The 17,241-nt window shown below is 44.8% G+C and overlaps 1 long non-coding RNA gene across 1 annotated transcript; it reads left to right on the forward strand.

The window, feature by feature from the left end:
• The first annotated feature begins 11,887 nt into the window (after positions 1-11,887).
• Positions 11,888-16,949, forward strand: LOC140207631 (uncharacterized). The gene is made up of 3 exons (XR_011888605.1): positions 11,888-11,990; positions 16,069-16,125; positions 16,896-16,949. It is a non-coding gene; the product is annotated as an uncharacterized lncRNA (long non-coding RNA).
• The last annotated feature ends 292 nt before the right edge of the window (positions 16,950-17,241 follow it).

Genomic DNA, 17,241 nt, shown 5'->3' on the forward strand with positions numbered 1-17,241 from the left:
TGAGTGCAGGTCGGTGGGATAGGTGAGAGTAAGAGTTCGGCACGGACTAGAAGGGCCGACATGGCCTGTTTCCGAGCTGGAATTGTTATATGGTTATATGGAATGTTCAGTTTCCGTGTGGATATATTTACAAGTCGTTTTCTTCCAAATTCATAGCAGACAATCAGGTGAAGTTCAGTTAGTAGCTGTGGGGAGGGGCCGGTGTTGCTGTTCTGTGAGACTCACAGCGCGATTTTCTGTGTGCAAGCGGCTGCCTGTCAACCGGGCGGACTCCGACACGCAGACATTCCTCAGAGCAGGGAGCGGTCTGACGGCTGAAGACAAGCAAGCCAGTTCGACATTCCGCCCTCACATACAACTGTGAACAAAGCTAATTTAAAGCTGTATTTAAATATTTCTGTTACACAAGAAAAAACTATTGGCGCAGGATAATATATAAAAAAGTTCCCTAGTGTCTGCAGTCTGCAGGTTTCCTTGTTACAATTGCTATCAGACTTTGTGAGTTTCCAGTATTTTAATTTACCTCAACATCCGATCATCTGTGGCTTTAGTATTATTATTTTTAATGTAATTTCATAAAGCGATCTGCGGCATTCTGAAATGAGACAATTCGCACAGTAAAATTTCACGGATCTCTGTTATTTTGAGAAGTTAGTTTTACTGCGTGTGTGTGTGTGTGTGTGAGAGAGAGAGAGAGAGAGAGACAGACAGAGAGAGAGAGAGACAGAGAGGTCGGAGATCGGAGACGGCACCCTGCCCTATGGTACATTTCGGATATCACTATCGGTGTGAAAGTTTCTTCTGCACTGACTCAGTAGAAACCGACTGGACTATGTTTGTGATTGAAGGTAACGACATCGTTTCCCCTAACCCATTTGGTAAATAATTCATTCGTTAACTTAAGCATTTCAGAGCTTCTTTCTCTCACTGAATTCCTTCCCGGTCCGGAAAACAGCCGAGCCCCTCTATAAACGCCCCTTAACTCTGAAGAGTCGGAGACAACACTTACTGTGATGTTGAAACCGGACGGAGTTCAGTGCCGTCCCGGGTGAGCGGTGTGCTTACCATGCACAGAGATTTCAGTCCAAGCTGCTACCCCCGAGCTTATTCGGTTATATAGTCTCCGTCGTTCATTACAGATACACTGATCTGATTGAGCCGGTATACGCGCACACGGCCGCAGTTCTGGTCTGCACACCCTCGGCGGCCCGGGACATGTCCGACCGCGGGAGGAGAGAGGACTGCGGCAAGTGGAGCAAACACAGACAGGAATATCAAAGGCTGCCTTATGGTCCTGTCTGGATTTCCGTGTAAATCTCACGATTTCCCTCCTTGCTCTTCAATCACAACCAAAGGGACGGAGATTCTTTATTTAATTCAGCGAATCACAGGCTGTGGATTTGATCCATCCTGGGTTCTGGAAGGTTCTGAGCTCCACCCTGTGTGAGAACAGAGCTTCCCAGTGCAGGACGAGTTTCAGCTGGAACATCCCTCACCTACCCCGGTACAGGGAGTCGCCTTTCTGCTGAAATCAAAACCAAACACGTTCGACAATTTGCCCCCAGAGGAAATCAGAACAACTTCTGTCATAGATTTTCAGTGAGCTTCTCGATTTAGGACAATTTATTAATATTATTTTGTTAACACTGACATTCAGAGATATTTGCTTTTCCACCCGGGCAGCTGTTGCCACCTGAATCCCCTCGCCCACGCTGAAAAACGAGTTTCATTTCACGAGCAATGGTTGCTGATCCACATCCCGCCAGAAACATTTGTGGTGTCTGTCGCTGCTAAAAGTCGCCTATTCCAATTGGACCGAAGTTTTACCGAGGGAGGAAGTGATAACTAACGGGATGGTGAGGTTGTGTGCGACTCACGCCATGGTGTACTCAAATTGTGGAACGCGCGTGGAAGAAGTTTGCTATGAGGAGGAGCTGCCCCCTCCCTATCTCGTCTCCAAACCCCGTCCCGAGATTTCCCGCCCTCTCAGAGGATAGGCCCGGACAGCTCCAGGCTGTGGAGCGGGAAGGGTGTTGTCAAATTGGCCAGCAAAGGTGGCAGTGGGATTCAAAATTGCTGGACAAATAGAGACGAGGTGTCGATTGCGAGATGAACAGCATGGAGCCCCATTATCTTTTGTAGGGACACAGGTGTGGAGAGAGAGTGGTAGTGTTCAGAGATAAGTGAGAGATTTTGCCAACAAAAGGGAGGAGAGAGGTAAAGAAGATAATAAACCGTCCTTCAAGCTCTGTGTCTTCCCTCTCTCCCTCGCCGTACCGCTCAATGCCACTCTCTCTATCTCTCTCTCAGCACCCTCGGTCTATGCCTTCGCGATAATCCTTGCTCTCTCATCTGTAGATCGTCTCTCCCCTTCCTTTTTTCTCGCCTCTCTCCTTCCTTTTTCTTTCCTTTCATATTCTCTCTGTTAAACCGCTCGCCCTTTCTCCTCCCTCCACCTCCCCACCTCTCCATCTGTCTCATACCACTCCTCCAACCTTCTCATTCCCCCTCCCCCCTCTCCTCCACCCACTCTTTCTACGTCCCTTTCTCCCCATACTCTTTTATGCAATACTTCTTGGAATGGAATGCACGCATCTCAGAATATTAGTCGTACCAAACTTAATCTTTTCATTCCCGACAGGTCAGAGATATTAACATCTGTTTGAGAAATTTGGATATGTAGTGGGATGGGAGGAGTAGGGAGACCAAGTAATCAGAAAATAGTCATAATAGCTTTCACACACAAAACAGACTGAAGTTGTCCTATCTCTACGCATGCTTGCCCAAGGAGTTAAGCATCCTGAAAACCTAGCCAGCGGCCCGCAAGAAGAAATATGGCTCAGCATGGCTTAGCACATCTAGAAACATAGAAAATAGGTGCAGAAGTGGGCCATTTGGCCCTTCAAGCCTGCACCGCCATTCAGTACGATCATGGCTGCTCATCCAACTCAGAACCCTGTACCTGCCTTCCCTCCATAACCCCTGATCCCTCTGGCCACAAGGGCCATATCTAAATCCCTCTTAAGTATAGCCAATGAACTGGCCTCAACTGTTTCCTGTGGCAGAGAATTCCACAGATTCACCACTCTCTGTGTGAAGAAGTTTTTCCTTATCTCGGTCCTAAAAGGCTTCCCCTTCATCCTTAAACTCTGACCTCTCATTCTGGACTTCCCCAACATCGGCAGCAATCTTCCTGCATCTAGCCTGTCCAATCCCTTTATAATTTTATATGTTTCAATAAGGTCCCCCTCAATCTTCTAAATTCCAACGAGTATAAGCCTAGTCAATCCAGTCTTTCATCATATGAAAGTCCTGCTATGCCAGGAATCAATCTGGTGAACCTTCCTTGTACTCCCTCTATGGCAAGAATGTCTTTCCTCAGATTAGGGGACCAAAACTGCACACAATACTCCACGTGTGGTCTCACCAAGGCCTTGTACAACTGCAGTGGTACCTCCCTGCTCCTGTACTCGAATCGTCTTGCTATGAATGCCAGCACACCATTTGCCTTTTTCACCGCCTGCTGTACCTGCATGCCCACTTTCAATTACTGGTGTATAATGACACCCAGGTCTCGTTGCACCTCCCCTTTTCCTAATCAGCCACCAGTCAGAAAATAATCTGTTTTCCTGTTCTTGCCACCAAACTGGATATCCTCACATTTATCCATATTAAATTGCATCTGCCATGAATTTGCCCACTCACCTAACCTATCCAAGTCACCCTGCATCCTCTTAGCATCTTCCTCACATCTAACACTGCCGCCCAGCTTCGTGTCATCTGCAAACTTGGAGATGCTGCATTTAATTCCCTCGTCCAAGTCATTAATATATATTGTAAAGAACTGGGGTCCCAGCACTGAGCCTTGCGGTACCCCACTAGTCACTGCCTGCCATTCTGAAAAGGTCCCGTTTATTCCCACTCTCTGCTTCCTGTCTGCCAACCAATTCTCTATTCACATCAAAACCATACCCCCAATACCGTGTGCTTTAAGTTTGCACACTAATTTCTTGTGTGGGACCTAGTCAAAAGCCTTTTGAAAATCCAAATATACCACATCCACTGGTTCTCCCCTGTCCACTCTACTAGTTACATCCTCAAAAGATTCTATGAGATTCGTCAGACATGATTTTCCTTTCACAAATCTATGCTGACTTTGTCGATCATTTCACCGCTTTCCAAATGTGCTGCTATCACATCTTTGATAACTGTCTCTAGCATTTTCCCCACCATCGATGTCAGGCTAACCGGTCTATAATTCCCCGGTTTCTCTCTCCCTCCTTTTTTAAAAGCAGGGTTACATTAGACACCCTCCAATCCTCAGGAACTAGTCCAGAAACTAAAGAGTTTTGAAAAATTATCACTATTTCACCCACTATTTCTTGGGCTACTTCCTTTAGCATTCTGGGATGCAGACCATCTGGCCCTGGGGATTTATCTGTCTTTAATCCCTTCAATTTACCAAACACCTCTTCCCTACTAACATGTATTTCCCTCAGATCCTCCATCTCCCTAGACCCTCTGTCCCCTGCTATTTCCGGAAGATTATTTATGTCCTCCTTAGTGAAGACAGAACCAAAGTAGTTATTCAGTTGGCCTGTCGTGTTCATCATCTGTTCACCACCAGCAGTTTCTTTCATGAAGACCGGCTGCTATTGTTAACCCTTTTACATACTTTATCATTCCCTCCTTTTCATCATTACATGATCAAAAAAGCAGTCATTTTTACAGAGAAAGCAACCGAGTACAGCACTGACTCATCAGTGGGTAAAAACAGCAGACATCAGTAATTATAACAATAATATGTGCAACTATTAGGCCATAATGCAATATCTCGCCCCACATATTACCGAACAGGCCTTCGAAGACCACCATTTCGACCCTTCGGTGAACCCGTGTAAATCCTGCTCTACTCTCTTGATACTGTCAGTCTCCTTGTCAGTGTGCTCGGAGAGGGATGTAATGTTAGTAGACTCATCAGGGATATAGGTGCAGCATTCTGTGTCAATAATAGCACAGGTTTCCCCTTTCTCAGCCAGGATAAAACCTAAAGCCTTACGATTCTGTCAGACTGTCTGCCGGATTGCAATCATTTCAGTGGATATTTCTGTTACTTGGGCCTGTGTTTCTGTCAGGGCCCCTGCAGTATTGTGGCCAGCTCCTCAAGTGCTGTAGCCAAACTGATTATCTCTCGTGAATTCCTGGCTACTCCATAGGAGAGAAAAGCGATCATCCAAAATCGCTCAGTCTCAGCTTCTCCGCTGCTGGGCACCTGCAAGTATGGCCAGGATGCATGTTTCCCAGTACAGGAAGTTCCGTTTGAGAGATACCATCCCTCAGAACACTGACAGCCACAGTTATCTCTGACTGGACCACAGTTCCTCACCTCACTTCCCTGTGTGTTATTTGAGAAAGCCCAGGCTGAGAGTTCCTCACTGTAGTTCAGCGGGATTACTGACATTGGAATCATAGTTTTACCATGCTGGGGAATTTTGGTACAAACCCAGCAGGCCCCCAGTTTAATCCCTTACTCACTCTTCCTTCAGATAGTCCTGACGAAGGGTCTCGGCCTGAAACGTCGACTGCACCTCTTCCTAGAGATGCTGCCTGGCCTGCTGCGTTCACCAGCAACTTTGATGTGTGTTGCTTGAATTTCCAGCATCTGCAGAATTCCTGTTGTGGGACCCCAGTTCTATCTGTTTGGCGTAGGTGTGACAGAGAGACAAAAAGGTGTTAACATGGGATCCCCCGGATGCTGGTGTGCGCCCTCTCAAAGTCATAAACACAAACACCACTATCAACCAATACATTTTTCTTTAGTCCGAGAGAGTCATTCTACTCAGTTCCTTCAGTAACACATTTGTTGTCTGTTTGATGTATCCACCGAGATTGCCCCTTCAGTTTCACAGCGTGGGAGTGGTCAGTAACACCTGATATGGTCCTCTCCACCGAGGTCAGAGTTTCCCTCAATCCCAGTTCTTGATCAGGACAAAATTCCGAGGTTCTATGGTGGGATAGTCACTCCTCTCTGTGGGGTAGTTCTCCTCCTTGTAAGCCTGTTGTACCTGTGAATGTGATGCTTGGAGAATTTTGGTTAGTTGGCATATGTATTTCCCCATCTCTTCTCCAGGGGTATGCATATCCAACTTTGCTGGTAGACTTTCTGGGAGCAATGGTACACAAAGTCTTGGTCCCCAGGGTGTCCTCATGGGCCGTCCATAAATGATTTCAGCTGGTGACAACCCTGTTTCCCCTGTGGGGTAACCCTCATGTGGAATAGGGGTGACGGTGGGACCTTCAACCAAGTGAGTCCAGTCTCCGCCGTTAGTTCGGCCAATTTACTTGCCTTTGGTTCTCTCCACTATGCCAGCAGCCTGTGGGTGGTGTACACGCTGGAACTGGTGTTTGGTAACTAGTTTGTTACATACCTCTTTGTTTACTTTCGCCACTAAGTGTGGGCCATTGTCAGAGCTCAGCATCTCTGGCAGGCCGTACCTGGGATTTATTTCCTGTAATAATACCTTCACAACAGTCATAGCAGCATTACTGGTAGTTGGAATAGCTTCAATCCATCTACTAAACACGTCTATAATAACTAAGCAATATCTATAGCAACGTACTCTGGGCAATTCAATAAAATCAACTTATAGACATGAAAAATGTTCACCTGGCAAGGGAGTAGTACCCAGTGTCCAGGGTGAAATCCTGGCCACTGGGAGATCCTGCTTTCTCTGGCGGACAGAGTGTAGGTGTTCAGCAAAACCATCACACATTCAGCCACACATTTTAATTCCACATCCCATTCCCATTCTGATATGTCTATCCACGGCCTCCTCTACTGTAAAGATGAAGCCACACTCAGATGAGAGGAACAACACCTTGTATTCCGTCTGGGTAGCCTCCAACCTGATGGCATGAACATTGACTTGTTTAACTTCCGCTAATGCCCCACCTCCCCCTCGTACCCCATCCGTTATTTATTTATATACACACGTTCTTTCTCTCACTCTCCTTTTTCTCCCTCTGTCCCTCTGACTATACCCCTTGCCCATCCTCTGGGTTCCCCCCCACAGCGTTGTCTTTCTCCCCGGACCTCCTGTCCCATGATCCTCTCATATCCCTTTTGCCAATCACCTGTCCAGCTCTTGGCTCCATCCCTCCCCCTCCTGTCTTCTCCTATCATTTTGGATCTCCTTCTCCCCCTCCCACTTTCAAATCTCTTACTAGCTCTTCCTTCAGTTAGTCCTGACGAAGGGTCTCGGTCCGAAACGTTGACTGTACCTCTTCCTAGAGATGCTGCCTGGCCTGCTGCATTCACCAGCAACTTTGATGTGTGTTGCTTGAATTCCTTGTGTTTACAATATATAATGTTATCATCTAACAAGGGTCCAATGAAAAATGCTTTCAGCTCTCAGTGTGTCTGTCTACAAGCCGCAGAGAAATGCTAATGAGCCTGCCTTAGCTAACTGCTGAAGACAGAGATTACTTCAGTTCAAAAAATCCTATTCAGTCCCAATTATTCGTTTAGCCAGTGGTTACATAGGTTCAAAATGAATTTTTTATATATCCTCAATTCCTCTGGAGGATTCAGGGGAAATATTTATGTCCAATACAGAAACTGGTGTTACCTGTGTGTATTGTGGCAATGCAAAAGTTGCTGGAGAATTTACAAGTGGGAAGAAGTGGAGTGATATTTGGAAATCTGACTTTTTAAAGCATAATTTAGCAAGCAAACCACATATGGACAATGTGCAAAAGCTCTGGTGAGAAAATCCTTCAACTACCTGTTACAGGCCTGCTGCATAGGTTGTGTGAGAGAGCAGGTGAACTTGATCGAACGCAGAGGAGATCAAAGTTCTTATCGACAGTGATTTGCCAGCTGTTAAAATGAGTACCTCTCTATATAAAATTCACTGTGCACATGTTGTCACTGGGTTAAAAAATGCACAGTACAAGATTTATGTGCACACTGGTCATTACAAATTATAGGGGACATTGGTGGGAATGTGGGGAGACCTCCAGTGTCCCTGATGTCCTCACCTACAAGATGTGCATCCAGCTGCAGCTTGTAACCCTGTACTTTAAGGAGTTGGAACTTGAAACGGATGAATTCTGGATCATCCAGGAGTTGGAGGGGGTGATAGATATGACATGAAGAGAGGTGAGTTACACCCAAGGTGCAGGACACAGGAAACTGGGTGAGAGTCAGGAAGGGGAATGAGGTTCGATAGCCATCGCAGAGTACTCTTGATGCTATCCCGCACAACAACAGGTAGACCACTTTAGAAAATGTTGGCGGGGTATTACCTGGCAGAGGAAAGTCAAAGGGGTGACAGAGGATTCGTTAGTTAGGGGAACAGAACAAGAGGGGACTAATATCCTAGTGCAGGGGTAAGACTTGCTCGTGCTATTTCGCGGGGAGAGATGATGTGGTTGAAATAAATTGTAGGGGGAATGGGAGCCAGAATGACAGAACAGATAGTGGAGAGGGTGAATTGAATTAACTTTATTACATACATCCTTCTTATACATGAGGAGTAGAAATCTTTATGTTACGTCTCCGTCTAAATGTGCAATGTGTAATTTAGAGTAATTTATAATAAATAGTTTGTACATAGGGCAGTCAATATAACACAGAAATGCAGTTGTATCAGCATGAATTAATCAGTCTGATGGCCTGGTAGAAGATGATGTCCCAGAGCCTGTTGGTCCTTTTGCTGTGGTACCGTTTCCTGGCTGGTAGCAGCAGGAACAGTTTGTGGTTGTGGTGAATTGGGTCCCCAGTATCCTTTGGGCCCTTTTTCCACACCTGTCTCTGTAAATGTCCTGAATAGTGGGAAGTTCACATCTGCAGATGCTCTGGGCTGTCCGCACCACTCTCTGCAGGTTCCTGCGATTAAGGGAAGTACAGTTCCCATACCAGGCCTTAATTCAGCAGTCAAGATGCTCTCAATTGTGTAACTCTAGAAAGTTCTGAGCATTTGGTGCCCCATCCCAAGCTTCTTCAACCATCTGAAGTGAAAGAGGAGCTGTTGTGCTTTCTTCACCACACAGCGGGTATGTACAGACAATGTGAGATCCTTGGTGATGTTTATGCCGAGGAACTTAAAGCTGTTCACCCTCTCAACCCCAGATCGATTGATGTCAATAGGGGTTAGCCTGTCTCCATTCCTCCTGTTGTCCACAATCAGCTCCTTTGTTTTTGTGACGATCAGAGAGAGGTTGTTTTCTTGACACCAGTCAGATGTTGTTGAGACTTCAGACAGAGTCAGCAATCAAATGGTTGAGTGTGGTGTAATGAATGTGTTGAGCTGTGTATATCACATTGTAGGAAAGCCAGATGAGCTCAGGCAGGGAATTATGATGTTGTAGCCATTATTGGGACTTGGTTGTACACAACAGTCCGAGGGATTTAGAGGAACAAATTTGTAGAGAGATCGCAGACCATGCCAAGAAACAAAGGTTGATTCAGTAACTGATTTTAACTTTCCATATATTGACTGGGACTCCCATACTGTAAAAGGACTAGATGGGTTTGAGTTTGTCAAATGTGCCCTTAATCAGTACGTAGAATTCCCGACGTAGAAGTGTGCAATAAGCTGTTAGGAAATGATCCAGGACTGGAGACAGAAATCAGTGATCATAATGCTATGAAATTCAAAGCAAATATGGAAAAAGAGAGGTCTGGACCACGGATTGAGATTCTAAATTGGACAAAGGTCAATTTTGATGGTATCAGAAAGGATCTGACAAGTATGGATTGGGACAGGCTGTTTTCTGGCAAAGGAGTACTTGGTAAGTGGGAGGCCTTCAGAAGTGAAAGTTTGAGTGTGTAGAGTTTGTATGTGCCTGCCAAAATAAAAGTTGAAAGGTAACTGGTGCAGGGAACCTTGGTTTTCAAGAGATATTGAGACCCCAGATATTTTGTTCCTCTAAATGCCTCAGACTGTTGGGTGCTACCAAGACTCATTAATGACTACAATATCATATTTCCACCCCTGAGCTCATCTGACTTTTTTTTAGTCGTCTTCAGTAGGTTTCTAAAAGTTTCCCAATAGTTTTTGCTCTTTTGTTTGCCCTCTCTTTGGCTTTTATGTTGGTGTTGGCTTTGGCTTCTCATTTCAGCCACGGTTGTGTCCTCCTGCCTTTCCAATGCGTCCACTTCTTTGAGATGTATCGATCACTCACCTCCCCAATTGCTCCCAGAAACTCCAGCCATTGCTGCTCCGTTGTCACTCCTACTGTATCCCTTCCAAACAAGTTTGGCCAGCTTCTCTGTCATGGAAACATGAAGAAGTTCAGTAAGGAAACAGGCTATTTGGCCCATCTAGTCAATGCCAAAAAAAACTATTTAAGCTGTCTAATGCACCAATCTGCACCAGGACCATCGCCCTCCATACCCCTACCCCCATCTGAACTTTTTTGAAATGGTGAAGCTGAGCTCATATTCACCACTTCTGCTGGCATCTCATTCCACACTCTCACGACCATTTCAGTACAGAGCTTTTACACATGTTCCCGTTAAAATTTCACCTTCCCCACTTACCCATGACCTCTGGTTGTCATCTCACCCAACCTCCATGGAAAAAGCTGCTTGCATTTACCCTGTCTATACTCTCATAATTTTGTATACTTTGAACAAATCCTCAAAGCAATGTATAATTTCCTTGTTTATGTTTGGAGCCTTTTTCAGGTGTATAAGATGATGAGGGGCATTGATCGTGTGGATAGCCGGAGGTTTTTTCCCAGGGCTGAAATGGCTAACACGAGGGGGCATACTTGTAAGCTGCTTGGAAATAGATACCGAGTGGATGTCAGGGGTAAGTTTTTTTACACAGAGAGTGGTGGGCGTGTGGAATACACTGCCAGCTATTTGTGTGAGAATGTTTCAATTACTGTGGGGCCAGACACCCATTCAGATCACTGAGAACAGGGAATAATACCAATGGAGAGAGTCAAACTGAGCCAGGTCACAGACTGGAGATGACAGAAATGCCCTATTCATTCAGGAAGAGCATCAGAATTTGATGGTCATTCCAGATACCAGCATTGTGCCCATTTAGAAGATGATTTCTCCCTCTAACTTGGGTTGAACCTCACAGTAACAGTGTGATGTCAGTTCACACCTTGACAAATCAAGTGATCTCATCTGAAATGTTGTCCTATACCCATTGATCGGTTTTGTAAATCTTTTTTGCAGGTTAAAAATGACGAGGAATTTGTTTCCGGGAATCTCGAACACAACACACCAGTTTTGCTGTCTCTGTCCAGACATTTAATAAGTGGAGCAAGGGATTCACTCGATCATCTGACCTGCTGGCACGCCCGTCATTTTACACAGTGGGGAGCCCATTCATTTGCTCAGACAGTAGGAATGGATCAGTCGGTCATCTCAACTGAAGGTACATCAGCAAGTTCACACTGGGACAAGGACATTCACCTGTTTTGTGTGTGAGAAGGGATTCAGTCGGTCTTCCCACCTGTGGACACACCAGTCAGTTCACACTGGGCAGACGCTGGTTATATGCTGAATTTTTGGGGAAGGATTCACTCAGTCGTCTGACCTAATGGCTCACCAGCGAGTTCAAACTGGGGAGAGGCCATTCACCTGCTCAGACTGTGGGAAGACCTTCACTCGGTCATCCCAACTAAAGATACATCAGCATGTTCACACTGGAGAGAGGCCGTTTACCTGCTCAGACTGTGGGAAGGGATTCTCTTTGTCATCTCAGTTACTGAGACACCAGTCAGTTCACACCGGAGAGTGGCCATTCACCTGCTCGGACTGTGGGAAGGGATTCACTAAATCTTCTCACCTACTGAGACACCAGTCAGTTCACACTGGGGAGAGGCCATTCACCTGCTCAAACTGTGGGAAGGGATTCACTGAATTATCTCAACTGAAGGTACATCAGCGAGTTCACACCGGAGAGAGGCCATTCACCTGCTCAACCTGTGGGAAAGGATTCACTTCGTCATCTCATCTGAAGGTACATCAGCGAGTTCACACTGGGGAGAGGCCATTCACCTGCTCAGAGTGTGGGAAAGGGTTCACACAGTTAGCTAGCCTACAAGCACACCAGTCAGTTCACACCAGGGAGAGGCCATTCACATGCTCAGACTGTGGGAAGGGATTCACTCGATCATCTCGCCTACTGACACACCAGTCAGTTCACACTGGGGAGAGGTCGTTCACCTGCTCAGTGTGTGGGAAGGGATTCACTCGATCATCTCAACTACAGAGACACCAGCAAGTTCACAGTGGGTAGAGGCTGATCACCTGCTGTGAATATGGAAAGCGATTCACTCAGTAATGTAACCTTATGTAACTCTCGCTTCGGCTAGCAGCTTAATACAGGGGGTGATAGCCCATCAGCCGGGCAAAACTTATGAAATCTCGTTTTGGTGGATGCTGTGTGATGTGTCCTCTGTTACAAATCAGTACCCCAAAATAACAAACAGTACACAATATGTGATTAAATGAATGAGATTTAAAATTCTTACTTTGACTGTAGGGTTAGTAAAGAAAACAAAAAAAAAGAAAATGGGCCCACTCTCTCCATTCACGTCTTCACATCTCTCCCCAGCAAAAGACCATGAAATCTCTCTTCCAGACTCACAAGGAAGAACATTTCTGTCATTGGATAGCCCCGCACTCCAAAACCCTGTTATCTCTAGTCATAACCTAAACATTGCTGCTACAGAGAAACCATTACCTCAGCAGTGAAACATTACAGAGAGGCCGTTACTTTAGCAGTGAAACCTTACAGCGTGTTACACTTGTGACACACTACCGGGTTCACACCAGAGACAAAGTTTGATTAAGCTGCATGCTGGATATTTGTCCATCACCGTGCTGAATGCAATTTCGAGAGTGACTGCCGGTGCTGAGCTCTGCAATAATTGCTGCTGCTCCCCACACCCAGTTCTGCACCCTGGTCACTGGGCATGGGAGGAGTTTCATCAGCTACATATTCACCTTTAATGGGACTGGAGTTTAATATTTTGGATCTGAGACAAATAAATCAGTTCTATTTTAAACTCTGTCTCCGGTACTTGGTGAATTTATAATACACCTAGTGTACAGTAGAGAGTCGACTCAGGCCGGCTGGACCCTGCCAGTGATTCAGTTCCACGACGGTCCTTTGAAATCCTGCCCTGTTGTTCATCTCTCGCTCTCCCTGTGCTTATGGGTTCCAAACAGTCACCACTCTGTGGGTGAATTGGTTTCCCTTGAATTTTCTGCAGACTGAAGAAGTCGAGCTGACTGCAGTTCTGTCTGAGATGTACTTCGCCCCTCAAATCTCTGGGCTGAGGAAGAATAACATTGGTAGTTAACGTCCTTATTGATGGCTGATTTCCACATTATGGGTCATTTTCTCTGCTTGTATAGGGTTGTTAGAAAACACCACTGTCCTCTAAAGAATGAAAGCAGAATGGGAAACCACCAGTTGGATGTTCAGTGGAGCAGGGTCAGAAACCAGCGGCGGGTCTGCACAGGGCAGAGTTTGGGGCTCTGGACGATGGTCAGGGTAAGAACGTATGATGAGGAGAAGGGAATCAGCAGCGGGGTGTGGTAACGAATGACAGAGTAGCAACATTTGGAAGCTGATTGACAGAGAAAATAATTCGGTTAATACCCGTGGTGAGGGTGTGTTGGGAATGGTTTTATCTATTGAGAGAGTTGTTCCTGCTTGTTTATCCTGTAGTATTATATCCGGATGGTTATTATGGATTGTCCTATCTGAAATAATGTATTGATTATCATATAATTTGTCAGATTTTCTGGATCTGGCTTGAATTTATGGTACCTTTACGAATTGATGGAGGGCGTTCATGAGTTTGTATTTTAAAGCAAGATTTTGATGAATGATATTTGCCACTTGATTGTACCTTTGTAAGTAATTAGATTGAGTTAAACTGCTGCAGGATCCTGAAATGTGTTGGATTGTGTCTGGTTTCTCTTGGCATTCTCTGCACTTGCTGCCTTGTTTGTTTATATTTCATGTGTTTTTGATTTTTTTTTCCTTTTGTTAACCACCTTGTCCTGTATTTCTGGAAGGACCCCCTCTGTTTCTGGGAAGAGTTCTCCAACTCTCAGTCAGGTGCTCGATGCTTCCTTGTCACCATCCCGTCTGCTCAGATCATTGGGATCTCTCCCATGGAGGGTCATACTTCCATAGTGATGTTTCATTTTTCTGATTTGACCTCTCATTGAAGTTTTCTGGTCTGTATTTCTTACACGATTGCACATACACACAGGGAGTGATGAATCCTGTTCATTTTTGATGAAAATATATATGAGGGGTGATTGATATGTTCGCAGCCTCGGGTAGGAGTCAGTTTTAGAAAACCGAGCACATTTATTTTTCAACATAGTCCCCTCCTACACACTTAGTCCAGCAGTCGTGGAGCACACGGATCTTGGACCTCCAGAAAGTGTCCACAGATGGGTGATTGATAAGTTCATGGCCTAAGCTGGAAGGAGATGAGTTATACAGCTCTCGTTACATGCACATGCAGGTCAGCTCTTTGAGTGATTATGCGGAAAGTTTGAAGTTAATAACTCATTTCCTTCTACCTTGGGCACAAACCTGTCAATTACCCCTGATGAGTTCTTATCTTCAAACTTTCTGCATAATCACTCAAAGAGTTGAACTGCTTGTGCATGTAACGAGGGCTGTATAACTCATCTCCCTCTACCTTAGGCCATGAATTTATCAATCACCCCTCGTACTTAGAAGTTTTATCTGACTGTTGTGTGATTTTTTTTTTAATGTGTGTTATTTCACTTCCTTCTTCTGTCCAAGGTAGTGTTAATCTAAGTGGGTTTAGTGTAAATAGTCTTTTCTAAAGTTTTCCAAAGTTCTTATTTATCTTTATAAATTTTACTGATTGAAATGGGATGAAGATATTTTCACTTTAAAAAAGCTAATGTTGGTATTGATGAAAGTGTTTATTGCCTTCGTTGTATTTGTTAACTATTGAGCTCTGTTTGGCAGGGTTTTTTTAAGCCTTGAACTAAATTTTGTCAAAGGTTTTCCTGATTTCACACGACTTTCTATTTTCTTTGCTCGTTGATATTCCAGAGACGTGGGTATCAAGAGTCCCGATAAAGGGTCTTGGCCTGAAATGTTGATTCCCATCCATAGATGCTGCCTGACATGCTGAGCTCCTCCAGCACTTTGTGTGTAGTTCTCTAGATTTCTAGCATCTGCAGGTCCACTTGTTTCCCAGATACTTATATGCTTCTTGAAAGAACAAGCCAAGAACAAGCTGGTAGTGGGGTTGTGTGGATCTGTTGGTAAAATAGTAAATAAAATCATTAGAAATAGTTGGCATAGGGTTGGAATGTGTGGAATCTGTGGGTAGAATTAAGGAACAGCACATGTAAAAAAAAAAAAAAATCCCTGATGGGAATTGTATGGAGATCTCCAAACAGTAGTAAGTATGTGGTCCACAAATTACAATGGGAGATAGAAAGTGCGTGACAAAAGGGCAATGTTATAATAGTCATGGGGTTTGTCATGCAGGTGATTAGGAAAATTAGGATGGTGTTGGTCTCAAGAGGAGGAATTCCTAGAATGCCAACAAGATGCTTTTTTAGAGCAGCTCATGGTTGAGCCCACTTGGGGATGAGCTATTCTGGATTGGGTGTTGTAATGAAGCGGAATTAATGAGGACACTTAAGTTCAAAGAACCCTTAAGGGAAAGTGATCTTTATATGATCAAATTCACCCTGACATTGGAGAAGGAGAAGCTAAAGTCAGATGTGGAATTAAAGAAAATTAGAGAGGCATGAGAGATAAATTGGTCAAAATTAATTTGAAAAGAACATGGGCAGGATGAAAACAGAGCAGCAATGGCAGGAATTTCTGGAAGCAATTCGGAAGGCACAGGATATATACAGTGGCATGCAAATGTTTGGGCGCCCCTGGTTAAATTTCTGTTACTGTGAATAGCTAAGCGAGTAAAAGATGACCTGATTTCCAAAAGGCACAAAGTTAAATATGGCACATTTCTTTAATATTTTAAGCAGGATTATATTTTTATTTCCATCTTTTACAGTTTCAAAATAGCAAGAAAGGAAAAGGGCCCGAAGCAAAAGTTTGGACAACCTGCATGGTCAGTACTTAGTAACATCCGCCTTGGCAAGGATCACAGCTTGTAAACGCTTTCTGCAGTCTTTCAATTTTACGAGTCTTTCAGTTCTTGTTTGGGTAAATTTCTGGGTTCAGTCATTAGCAGCAAAGCACTGACTCTGGAAATTACAGATCAGAATATTATGACAGTCACAGAGCCCAGCAGCACTGAAACAGGCCCTTCGGCCCTTCTAGTCAATGCTGACCTGTTTATGTTTTTACTGCCTAATTCCAACTACCTGCACCATAGCCTCCATACACCTCCCATCCATCTCATCACCCAAATTTCTCTTTAGTGTCTTAATCGAACCCACATCCACAACTTCTGCTGGCAGCTCATTCCACACTCCCACCAAACTCTGAGTGAAGAATTCCCCTTCAGACTCCCCTCAAAGTATTCACTTTCACCCTGAACTTATGTCCAATGTGGGGGTGAGAGGGAGGATGGGGTGGAGAGGAAAGACAGTAAGGGGACAGTAATGTTGCCTCCTTACAACGAAACTAACCCTCTCACTGTGTCAGAATCAATGATTAAATCCAGCACCCAACACTGTGTTTTCATTCCTGCACATTGTAACTTGAACCATCTCACTGAGGTTCTGATGGAGACACAACCCCTGCCCTCTGCACATGTGATCACATCTCCCCTGCTTCTGACATTTCAAATACCCTCAGAATGGTTTTCTGATTCAGTCTGAAGGTTATGGTACATTCAGCTCATCGTCAGACCTGACAAACCATGTCTTCCCACAGCTGGTTCCACCTGTTGGTGTGTCCTCTTTCCTCCATCTCCAGGGAAGCTGCATCTCCACACAAACTCCTCACTTGAGATGACTGTCTGTACCCGTGACACAGGAAATCACATCACTGTCACTCTCCTGATACCATCCGGGAAGCGGTACCGCAACATAAAAGCCAGGACCAACAGGCTCCGGGACAGCTTCTTCCACCAGGCCGACAGACTGATGAACTCACGCTGATTTGACTGTACTCTATATTACATTGTCTGTTTTATTTATTATAAACTGTTATAAATTACTATGATTGCACGTTGCACATTTAGATGGAGACGTCAAGTAAAGATTTTTACTCCTGATGG

Source organism: Mobula birostris, chromosome 13 (assembly GCF_030028105.1).
Source record: "Mobula birostris isolate sMobBir1 chromosome 13, sMobBir1.hap1, whole genome shotgun sequence".
Taxonomy (NCBI): Eukaryota; Metazoa; Chordata; class Chondrichthyes; order Myliobatiformes; family Myliobatidae; genus Mobula; species Mobula birostris.